Raw genomic sequence first — 12,880 nt, 5'->3', positions numbered from 1 at the left:
GCTCTATATGAGAAATCCACAGAAGGGATCAAACTTTCCTCAAGAGTCTGCAGTCCAGTTTTTATTCTTGGAGGTAACTGCAATATGCAGTCCTCTTTTTAGGTTAGAACACTCTTCTGTATAACAAGGGTTTTCTGAAAATAGGTGTAAACCTTCAAAAGATTAAAAAAAAGATCACAGAAAAAAATTATATACAGCATTTGAGGGAAATGTTTGCCTCAATTGAGGTTTATTTTAATTTTAGCTTTGAAGATAAAAAGCTCTGAGTTCACTTAATAATGTCTTTTGAAAATTCAAAACTGAGTCCATAGAATATAATCATCAGATGCCCTCCTTCACATCTCTGCGATGACTTGATGGGCTCAAGTATTCAGGGGCAATAAAGGAAGAATTTCCAGGGGAAGCCAGAGGATGTGAGAAATACCCTTCCAGTGAGATATTTAAGAGTTGGTCCATGACCCATCCATCTGGAATGATTGGAGGAAGCCTGCTGGGGGAGGGGAGGTTTGTCAGAGGATCAGTGGACAGTCTTCCTGCCCTGAGGCTCTGAGACCCTGTTGACAGCTGAGCTCGATTTCGAGTCTGTGCAAGAGATAGTGCAGCATCGTGGCTTTGCATTCGTTGATTTTATCTTTTGCAAGATCTCTGGCATAATGAGATGTTTAAAATTGTTCTAAGTTTCAGTTGTTATTTTTATTCCTAAAGGGAACAAGAAGGAGAAAGAAAACAAAATCACATTTGTACAAAAGAATCTTATGTCATAATTTATAAGCAGAATATATATTTATATGTATAAATACATATATATCATTGAATACATGTGTTATGCTACTATTTTTCGCATATTGTAGCTATAAAAAACAAACCATATGTCATTACATTTATCCAACCTCTTGCTCATCTGGAAAGACTTTTTTCAAGATTCTAAGAGTCTTTAATGTGAACCAATTAAAACATTGCAATTTTCAAAGTCGTGTGTATAAGGAAGTTACTTCAACCATTAGAAAATTTAAAATTTGAAATCTGGATACAGAAAAACAATGCAGAAAATGCAAAATGGAGTTATGGACACTTTTTTCTATTCACTGGGCCTTGGAATCAGACTTGCCCCCTGCCTGACACTTGTTCAGTGTAGGCAACTCTTATCAGATGTATTGCAAGAGATGACCACTTTTCTGGTGATATTGAAATGATATAATCATAGAAGATAATTCATACAGTCTTCTAGGCTATTATTAATTTTTCAGAGCTTTATTTATTATACTTTATTGTTTGGCTATTTTTTCTTCAACCCTACAGCATATTTCCTATATTTTAATTTTGTAATAAATTTGCAGAAAAATTTATTTCTATAGTCAGGGTCATTTCTGGAGGCCAGAATTCTTCCATACTGTGTTCCAATACCTACTCTTTCTTGCTGAAAAGCAAGTTGCTTCCCTGTTTCCATATTGCCAGAGGATATAAAGCCTAAATTTTCATTCCCATTTTAATAAAATCCTTTGTCTTCATGGAGTGCAATGGATTGATTAACAATAAGATCTTTCCAAGGCTGAGGATGACAGCCTCTCTTTTTTCTTCTTCATGTATCTGGTCCACAATTACCAGCATCTTTTTCCACAGGTCTGATCATCCAAACTGTAAAAACCAAGGACCATGGCCCATGACTTCCCCTTCCTCACAACTATTAGGCATAATGAATAGGATAACGAACTTAGTCAAATGAATATCTTAAAATTTGATTTGATTTATTAAGCATCAGTTTTCATCTAATGTTTTTATGCAAACTGGTTCTAAATAAATGCATTATTTAGGATAGTTGACATTGATGCAAACAATTAAATGAAAATTATAGATTCAGAGCTACATTTGATTAAATACCTTGGTTAAAAGTACAATTGTCACCCATTCCAGCAGTTACATACAACACCAACCTGCAGATTAGATTATATTTTTCATTTCCAACTGAATTCATATATAGAATTGCAGGCCACAGATTATTAAAATAATAATAATAATTTGAATTGAATTAAAATATTTCTATTCTTTTTAAAAAAATATTTATTTTTTAGTTATAGGTGGACACAATATCTTTATTTTATGTTTATGTGGTGCTGAGGATTGAACCCAGTGTGTCTCATGCATGGTAGGTGAGCACACTACCTCTGAGCCACAACCCCAGCCCCAATATTTCTATGCTTTGAGACCATTTTTTTTTTTTACAATTTGGGGACAAAGACCAAGCCTCCTAAGAATAGAAATAACTACCATTTACTCCAAGCAAAATCCCCCAAGTCCTCAGAATCTGCTCTGACTGCTGTCTAAAATCCATTCATTGCTGCTAGTTAGCTAAGATGGGGAGACATCTAAATACAAAACAACTGGCAATTGGGCTATTTTTGTAGTTTAGTTTTTTTTTAAGTGTATGATTCAGTAGTTTTTAGTGTATTCAAGAATGTTGTGTAACTATCTAAATCTGGAATTTTTTTCATCACCCCCAAAAGAAGCCCGTACCCACTTAACTGTCACTCTCCCTTGTCCCGTTTCCAAGCTCTTGACAACCACCAATCTATGTTCTCTCTTTTTATATATATTTGCTTATTCTGCACATCTTATAAAAATAGGACCACTCAATATGTGACCTTTGGTTTATTTATTTATTTTTCAGTACTAGAGATTGAATCCAGGGCCTTGCACATGCTAACTAGTCATGCTTCCACTGGCTCTATGCCATACATTTGCTTATTCATTTATTTTTTTTGAGACAGAGTCTCAGTAAGTTTTCTCACTGACCTTGAACTTGGGACCCTTCTGCCTCCTTGCTTCCAGAGTAGCTGGGCTTGTAGGAGTGTACCACGGCTCTCAGGCATTTAGTTATGGGGTCCTCTAAGTTAATGTCAGACAGATAAGGTGCCAATATTGAAACACCGTTCTGAGGGAAGCAGTTCTCAACACAGTGGCATGGAACATGTAATCATCATCCTTATGAAGTAAAAATGGATACTCCTTTCATTTTTTTAAAAAATGTTTTTAGTTGTTGATAGACCTTTATTTTTATTTATTTATATGCGGTGCTGAGAATCGAACCCAGTGCCTCACACATACCAGGCAAGTGTGCTAACGCTAAGCCACAGCCCCAGTCTTCTCCTTTCACTTTTTGATGTCTTTATTTAGTATAATATTTTCAAGTTTCATTCACATTGCAGGGAGAATCAGTACTTCATTCCTTTTTATGGCTTAGTACTATTTCTATAATATAGTAATATGTCTATATCATATTCTTTTATACCCATTAATCAGTTGATGGACATTTAGATTGTTTCTACTTTTTGCTTATGATGAATAATGCTGCTATAAACACTTATGAACAAGTTTTTGTCTTCATTATTTTTTATTTTTATTTTTTTGTACCGGGGATTACCACAGGGGTTTAACCAGTGAGCCACATCCCCAGCCCTTTATTTTTTATGTTTCATTTAGAGACAAGGTCTCACTGAGTTGTGTAGGTCCTTGCTAAGTTGCTGAGGCTGGCTTTGAACTCGTGATCCTTCTGCCTCAGCCTCCCAAGCCACTGGGATTATAGGTGTGCCAGTACATACATAGGATCAGATCTGAAAAAATTGCCAGCTCCTTTCCAAAGTGACAGTGGAAATTTTGCTTTTTAAAGAATCAGAACCATGAATTTTGGATAAGTCACATGATTGACTTTTCATTCTTTTTAATGCCTGCAGATTTCACAGAGAACATTAAAAGTATAGGATTGAGAACCCTGTGGCAGGGTAGGACATGGCAAGAATGAGCTGATGTGAAGGCAGAATTGGAGCCATAATGAGGAGACTGGATAAGGCTGGGTGTCTGAGAAAGTCTTTTTGGAAGACTCTGTTGAGACAATTGAGCAAGAAGCTGGAAGACTAGAATGCAGGGGTAAGAGAAGGGAGTATATGGCGTTTGAGAGGTTTAAGCATTCTGAGTATGTGCACGGATGTAAGATAGGAATTCTATGGGTTTCTCCTCTGCCTTTTATAGAGTTATGGCAGTGTCAGTAGAAACTGGTTAAAGTAAGCATACTTAAATGTTATGTTTTTTCTTTAATTGAGAATGAAAATATTCTTATTGGCAATAAGAATAGATCAAAATAGATATTCATGAAAGTACTAAAAAGCCTAATTTCCTGGAATACACTATATCTTTTATATCAGAACTCAATTTGTACTTGATTCTAGAACTGATTCAGTCCTTATTATGAATTAATTATACTGAATTAATTATTGAAAAAGAAACCCTTTAAAAAATTATTGAAGTGAAATGCAAATAACAAAATCTCCCTTTTGAAGTGAGTGTCTCATTGGCATTTACTCCATTCACGATGTTGTGTTGTGCAGTCAGCACCTCCGTTAGGTGCCAAGACTGCCCACATCACTCCAAAATAAAAGCCCATGACCCTTATGCACTTCCTCTCATTTTCCTGTTTCCCATCCTCTGGCAACCACCCTTTTGCATTTTGTCTCTATGGATTTACCTCTTCTAGACCTTTCACCTGAGTGAAATACACAATAGTCTTTGTGTCTTAACATGAATTCAAGATCCATCCACATTGTAGGATGTACTAGTACTTCGTTCCCTTTCATGGCTGATTATTCCCATGTGTATGCACCTCAATTTGTTTGTCCATTCACCCATCGATGGCTGTTCAGGCTGTTCACACCCTTTGACTATTGTGAATAATAATACCATGAGTCTAATAAGTGGCTTCTCACTGTTGTTTTGATTTGTATTTCCCTAATGACTGAGGATGTTGAGCATCTTTTCATACATTTCTTGGATACTTGAATATCTTCTCTGCAGAACTGTTCATTGAAGACCTTTGCCCATTTTTTAATTGTGTTGTCTTTTTATTGTTGAATTTGTAAGAATTCTTTATATATTCTGCATACAGGACCCTACAAATAATGTTATACATGTAAATATGTATGATACATATGTTTAGAATGTTTATATGAAATGCATATATAATACATATTAACATCTTTTCCAAAAGTGAAAAGAAATTTTAATGATAAAATGGCACATTTTAATAAATTATATATCTTAACAACTTACAGTCATTATTTCCATGACTTTATCCATTTTTGGGGAAGTGTGACACAAGGATCATATGAATATTGGGTTGCTATTTATAGGGTTTATTATAATTTTAAGACTGATAAGACCCTACTTTTTGTTAAGAGAAAATAGCATGGAAAATATTCTAAATAAATACATCAGAGAAGGTTTAAAGGGACATTGTTTTTTTTTTTTTTTTTTTTTTTTTTACCATAGAAGATTATATAAACAATATTTTATGGCTCCTGCTACTGTAGCTTGCAAAAGTACATAACAAATGTACTCTGGATATATTAAAGTTGTTTTGGCAACTTGAGGTACACAAATGAGTTTTTAAAAATACAGATTGATAGCCACTCACTAAAATGGGAGAGAGATAAAAGACTTATTTTATGTGGAATCTTCTAAATTTTATTTTTTTGTCTTTCTTAAAAATCTAATCTGAAGGAATAAAACTTGAGGTTTACACATTCATTGTTCTTTTTCTCTGGAGTCTCTCTGCTTTGGCAGTCTGAATGTTTTTGGCATGATATACATGGTGCCAACTTGAGGATGATTCTTGTGCAATATCTTGGAAGCTTTTCCTCACCCTGCCCCCATATGTAGTTCTATGGCCATGGCGTGGGAGTTGGCAGGAGAACAACTGTGGGAAGACATAATGTAGGGGTAACATCAGAGAGAAGACATGGAAGAAACACTGGGACGGCCTGTGGTGGTGCCCACTTGTAATCCCAGGAGCTCAAGAGGCTGAGGAAGGAGGGTAGCAATTTCAAGGCCAGCCTCAGCAATTTAGTGAGACCCACAGCAATTTAATGAGACCCTGTCTCAAAAAAGAAATTAAATGTAAAGAAGAAAAAAGGAACACATAAACACTAGTGAGTGGAGGAGAGCTAAGGAGAAGACTGGAAAGCTAGCATCATTTTGAGTTTAGTCTCAGACTCAGTTTACATGTTGAATGGCTTCCCTTTTTATACACACAATGTTACTGAGGCCAGAAACAAAATGTCGACCCCTTTAGAAGTCACTAAGTTATAGATGGGCACAAATTCATTTTAAAAACCCACCTATAAATGTTTACTTATCAGTCACTGAATAGATACTTCATTGACTGTACTTAAATTCTAATAATGATTAGTAACAGCTTACTATGGCTAGGGTCATGGTGTTGATACTCTATAGAATATTTGCCTAATGAAACAAATATGTTATAAAGCTGTCTGAAAAGGCATTCCATTTCTTGTTTTCTAGAATACTTGACAAGAGGCACGGCCAGTGTTACATGGAACTCTGGTGATAGAAGGAAAGTCATGTCCAGTAGACCTGGACCTATGGGATCTTAGGTGAGGTCATAATACATACCTCATTTTCCTACTAAGAAATACTTATATTTTAACGTCTAATTAATAGTTTCAAAAATTAAATGAAATAATATAAATGGAGCACCTACATTCAAAAAAAAAGCAGAAAAACTATTATTCCAAATACAAATTGATACCTACAGGCCAAATCTGTCATACAGATTTTTCTTTACTTGCAAATTAGTTGTCTAGTGTTCAAAATTTGGAGAGAGTTTATATTTGAAAACACACTCCTTGGGCTTCTGTTGACAAAAATTCTGGCCACAGTAAGCCCACATTTCTGCACTGCAAGTCTGAACTTAGTTGTTATTTCTCTGGATGAACCCCCAGCTCTCCGAGTCCCACCCTTGGCTTACCAGGACCTCCCTGGCCCATCTGTGGTTGACTTCCTTAATTCTGATTCCTTCATTCTGGTTGCCTAGCTGACCTCAGAGGTTGCTTGGAACTGTCAACTTTGCACCCAGGAAATCTGTTCCATTCCTCCAGTGTAAGATTTTTCAGATATCTATTTAAATCCTATAAAATGAGTTAATCAAAGAAGGTGGTGGGTTCCTTAAGAATGTTTGCATCTGAGCATCACACAAGAGACCAATGCTCACATTCCCTGCCTAAGTCAGGGAAAAAACTTCAACTTCAGCACTTTTAGGGCATCAACAACTGCTATTCAATCAAGCATTTCACCCCAACCTGGTAAATAGAGCCTCAGAGAAAGAGTTCCATAATGAGAGGGAACAGTGTAACCACTGTGATCTCAGAAGATACTAAGATTCAAAGGTGAGAGGAGTGAATGAGAACAGATCTATCTATCTATCTATCTATCTATCTATCTATCTATATGTATATATATATATCAGGGTGCAGACATAAAAAAAAAAAACTCAGACAGTAAACCCAGGAGTGCTTTACCACTAGCAATGTCCACAACCCTTTTTAAAAAAAACTTTATATTTTGAGAGAGGGTCTTGCTAAGTTGCTGAGTTTGGCTTTGTACTTGTGATCCTCCCGCCTTAGCCTCATGAGTCATTCGGATTACAAGTGTGTGCCATGTGCCTGGCTTTGACCTCAGATTTTTTAAAACAATTTAGGACTTCAGCATTGCTGTGTTCTATTCACTAATAGGTTACATAAGATTTCTTAGGGCTTGCAAAGCATGGTTTGAGAGTCCTGGATAGAGCACAGTCCCTGTGGCACATAGAAAAAATAATTGAATCTTAGAAAGAGAGAGAACTAGTCTAAATCACAAGAACTGAGACTCAGTTTTCTTGATTCTGTCTGGATATTTTGCAGGTATACAATGCTGCACTCCATGTGGGATCCTAAAAAGCTCAATGTATTTGAGTTAAATCATCAACTACAAAAGTATGATCTAAAATGCATAACTTTTGGAGGATGTATCTTGCTGATGTACTTTCCATGACTTTAAGTTTGTAATGTGAATTTAGGAAAATTAGCCAATCAAACATTCAGGGTTTGAATTTATGACCTGATCAGTGACAGTATAAAGCATGGGTATTCTTGTTCCTAAATGTTAAGTAAACCTTGCACATTCAAAATATATACTTATTCATTAAAAATATATTATTGTTTAAAAAGTAGTATTCATAAAGGTGAAAGATTTACATGATCTGAAGAGAAACTGAAGTAATTTTATTTTTTTTTAATAAAAGATGCTAGATACCCAAGAGCAATTTCAGATGTTTATCTGTAGTCTGAACATTTTGTGCCAAACTTCCTCAGTTTGCATGCCCCTTTAATGATTCATCTAGAGGCAGCAAGTGTTTAAGTTAGGACAATGCAGTAGGCTGTTTCCATTTCCTATTCCAAATTATTTTTGTTTCAAAGGCCAATCTCGTTTACATCTCTGACTGATTGATGTTGTCCTTAACCCCATTTTTCTTACTGCTTATCAGAGATTTTTTTCTTCTTTCTCTTTGCTTTGAGGGGGTCAGAGCAAGACCTGTTTCATACTAAGTTACAGAAAGGGTAAGATGCTTCTGTTGGGAGATTGCACATAAAAATCTTAGTGGCCACAGCAAGTGGTGATACAATCAGCAAATATTTATTGAGCTTCTCTTATCTTATTCCTCCTGTTTAGGGCCTGGAGGCAGAGAAGTGAAATGACAGATGAGCTCTTTGTTCATAGGGAGCTGGTGTTCAAATAGGAGAAATAGAGAGCAAATGGGTGCAGACATAAATAAAATTATTTCTGATACTTCTAAGTGCTACCAATAAAGCAAATTTAGATAATGTGGTTGGAAGTTTCTGAATGGTGAAAGTAATATTAAATCCAGTGACCAGGGAAATTCCCTCTAAGGCAGTGAAACTTAGATAAGAAAGACACAGTCAAGAGAAAAGTTGAGAAAAGATGTTCCAGGATCTAAAGCAGAAAGAAGTTTGCTCTCTAAAAAACCACAGAGAAGACCAGAGTGGCTGGAGTTTGGTGAGCAGTGTGAGAGGCGTGGAGATGAGCCCAAGAGGAAGGCCTCTGTGGGTTTTATAGGTTGCAAAGAAACCTGGTGCATGTGTTGTCTCTTTCACCTGCATGGTGCCCTGGCAGTTTGTCCTTCCCAATTGTGATTCGATCTCTACTATGAAATATTAGACTTCATGGACAGGTGTTAAGAGTGAACTGTTTGCTCAAGGTAAGGACCAGGGGGTTACATGAGCTTTCTTGGGCACTCACAGCTTCAATATTGGTTATTCCTAAAAGACTGCATTGCTTTAGAAGTAGAGATGCCCTTATAAGTGATTGAAGATTCTAACACATATTAAATTCACTGATACGAGAAAGAAATTTAATGGCTTCAGATACAGACTATTAATTTCTTGAGAAGTTTTTTTTGAAAATGACAACAAAACACTTGTTCATTTTATGTCGCCAACAAACACCTACAAAATTCTTACTATGTGTCTGATATGTTAGCTCTACAAACAGTATTTTATTTTATTGGTACTGGGGATTGAACTCAGGGGTACTCAACCACTGAGCCACATCCCTAGCCCAATTTTGTATTTTATTTAGAGACAGGGTCTCACTGATTTGCTTAGCACCTCACTGTTGTTGAGACTGGCTTTGAACTCTAGAGCCTTCAGCCCTACCCTCCCCAAGCCACTGGGATTACAGGCATGCACTACCGTGCCCAGCTACAAAAAAAATAACTATTTTAAAACTCTAATCAACTTCATGGGATATGAATTATTGTTATTTTAATTTCACTTAAAAGGAAAAGGAAGCAGATAAAATGAATAGAAGTTGAACAAAGTTACATGCCTAGTATGTTCCTGAGCTGGGATTCAAACCAGGTAGCCTGACACCCATGCCTTACTCACTGTGGTGTGCTGGACTAAAATGGTGACAATCAACATGCTATGTTCAAAAGACTAACATGAGATAGCTTGCATTTTATTTGGAAAAAAAAAGTGCTTCCAATATTGCAAAGAATTGCTTTAATCTTCTGAAGAAAATGAGAGTGCAGCATTGTCATCCCTGTAGGAACACAAAATACTTGTATATATTTAAAGCATCATTGCTTTTTATTCATTATTTAAGTTAGAAATGCAGCTTAGTATCTGTGTGATATAAGCAAATTTTATAATATTAAAAAATTTTATACCATATCCATTGATACCTGAAAGAATGTTCCAAGAACACTCTAAATACTATGTGAATGGATAGTAGATGTTTTTTAACAGACTAATCATTTTTATGTTCTACTAAATGTTTCAGTAAGATGTGTACTTCCAAAACTCACCTTTTATAGTAGTAAGAAAAATTCGTACTACCAAAAATGCTACTAAAAAAATTCCTACTAGCAAAGATGCTTCTACCCCTGAAGGACAATAGACAGCAATTATAAAAAAAGGAAGATGGATTGTTAAGCTACCATGGCATGACCTTGGCTTGACTGTGCTTCTATCTCACTCATAGGATATAGACTTTCTATAGCCCTAAAGCAAAAGGTAGCATTCTGTACCAAGGAATAAGTTGGTAAAACATATACTGTCAAAGCACCTTTTAAAGTCATAAAACGGAGTATTGGAGTATTAATTAGAAGCTGATAGAATGAAATCTATGTTGCCAACAACATTACCTATGTCCAAAAGATGTGCTTATAACAAGCATGCTAGTATTGCACGCCAATAATCTAAGCAGGTGATCATTAGAGGCTGTCACTAGAAACCAGGTTATTTCACTTATAAACCACTTGGTAAGGTGTAGGCACTTATTTCTTCCTGAATGAGAATTTATTCTACATCAACTTGCCAAGGTACCTGTCCATAATGCCAAGAAAGCATTTTAGCAATTCTCCTTTAGCAATTCACAGGCTGGGAATGATTTACTGCATTCAGAATTTTTCAATCTGTTTTATTGGATAAACTCAGAATATCTGGTTTATTGAATAAATTCAAAATCTCTGTTAGGTGCCTTCCTTCTTTTTTATAAACAGTGTAATTGAAAGCATTGTTTTGGTAGAATCTTCTCAGAAGACCATATAATCACCATTTAAATTAGCCCTAATTCATTTTACATTTGCTTATTTTACTGTTAACTTTCCCAGAACTATTTTTTTTTTTACAATTAGAACATCTGAATTTTAATTACATTACCATCAAGAAGCTCATTAAAGTCACTTAATTGGCAACATTTCCAAAAAAACCTTAGCTGGGTTTAATATATTTTAAAGAGTTACTGTCAAAGTATAATTTCACCATTACAAACAGCTTGGCAACAACATTTGCATAAAGATCTGTCAGTTTCTGAAAAATGCTCAAATGTTGGGAAAATCAGATTCGTTAAGTCGCCTTTACTGAAACAGCCTAGAAATGGAGAAATTGTCACATATATTCATCCTTGTAACCCCTGAAGTTCCCAGAATACTGCCATGCCAGCATAGGGATTCAATATATGTTTCTTGAAGGAAATAAATAATGTATCTTATATGTTGGAATAGATTTTAAAAAATGTAAAACCCCAATGAAAGTTCTCTCATTTTGTCAAATTTAACCAAATACTAATATACTTGATTTTTTTTTCAGTTTTAAAAATACTAGATGGTCATTCAGAATTTTGAGACCTTTATAAATATCCCTGGGGCCAGCATTGTGGTACTATAATTTGTGATTACTTTTAGAACTCGTTCTATGATTTCCCTCTTACATATACTAGAAATTTTTTTTCTTCTTTCTGTTTTTTTTGTCATACACAGTATCTAAAACAATGACTCATAATTGCATTTGTTGAATGAATAAATGAATGAATGAATGTAAATCCCAAGTTTGTGATAAGTAAGAAATTATTATACTTTGCAGTATTTATCAGGGTTTTAGAACCCCGCTCCAAATACATTCAAAGATTAAAATGTGGTAAAAGGTCATTATTACTATATGCTAACTTTTTTAAAAACAGAAAAACCCAAAGAGGAATCTAGGAAAGCTGTAAAAAATATATGTTAAAAAAATTTCCACTTGCTGCCTTGCTTTACAAAGTCTTGCACAATGTTTGATATACAGTCAGACTCAACACATGTCTGTTGAATGAATAAGTGAAAGAATATATGCTGAGAGTCCTGAGGAAGACCTGGACTCAGGTAGGATCCATCAACAGTAATGTGTGAAACCTGAATTTTCATGAAATAGAGGCATTCATTCATTCATTTAACAGTTGGTGAGCTTCTGTAATATGCTGTGTTCCAAGACAGAGACTATGAAGATTTCTCTATGACAGTATTGTCACAAAAGCATGTTGTGATGATGGACATATTCTACATGTACATTGTCTACTATGGTAGTCATTAGTGACTACCATGTCACTATCTGGTGACATGTGACTAGTATGACCAAAGAGCTGAATTTTATCTTCATTTTGCTCATTTAAATTGAAACATCCGCATGTGCAGAGTGGCTATCACAGGTGGGCAAATACCACAAGAATTTCACTGTGTGTTGAAGAACATGATGTATTTGAGGAAATATTGGGCTTATAGAGGCTGATGTTAGGAGAGTGTGGTAAATCTGCATGAGGACAAGTCATCAAAGGCTCTGTGTGACCATGGATAATCACTGCAGGTTTCTAAGTAGGCAAATGACATGACAGATTTGTCTCTTAGAAGTTGCTTCTGTGCCTATGGATGTAATCTCTAAGACTAGAGAATCTAACTTTTCGAATTTCACAGAGAAAAGAAATTGAAGATATATAGATATATAAATATGTGTGTGTGTGTATATATATATATATATATATATATATATATATATATATATATATATATATATATATTTTCCTTCATCACATTGGTAAGATGCAATTTGAACCTTGTAGTCTCCCTAGATTGAGTATTAGGAAATGACTACTGGTTGGTCTCTCTCCACAGTGGGAGAGTTTGAATGCTGAGGCTGCTCTTTGGAGATAGAAATTTCTAAGA

At 35.2% G+C, this 12,880-nt stretch overlaps 1 non-coding gene across 1 annotated transcript; it reads right to left on the bottom strand.

Annotated features, from left to right (window-relative positions):
* Positions 1-2,892: 2,892 nt before the first annotated feature.
* On the bottom strand, positions 2,893-2,999 carry LOC114094856 (small nucleolar RNA U13). The gene has a single exon (XR_003583153.1). It is a non-coding gene; the product is annotated as a small nucleolar RNA U13 (small nucleolar RNA).
* Positions 3,000-12,880: the final 9,881 nt, after the last annotated feature.

This window comes from Marmota flaviventris, chromosome 11 (assembly GCF_047511675.1).
Source record: "Marmota flaviventris isolate mMarFla1 chromosome 11, mMarFla1.hap1, whole genome shotgun sequence".
Taxonomy (NCBI): Eukaryota; Metazoa; Chordata; class Mammalia; order Rodentia; family Sciuridae; genus Marmota; species Marmota flaviventris.
Note: the sequence above shows the minus strand (reverse complement) of the source record. Positions and strands in the feature narration are given on the sequence as shown.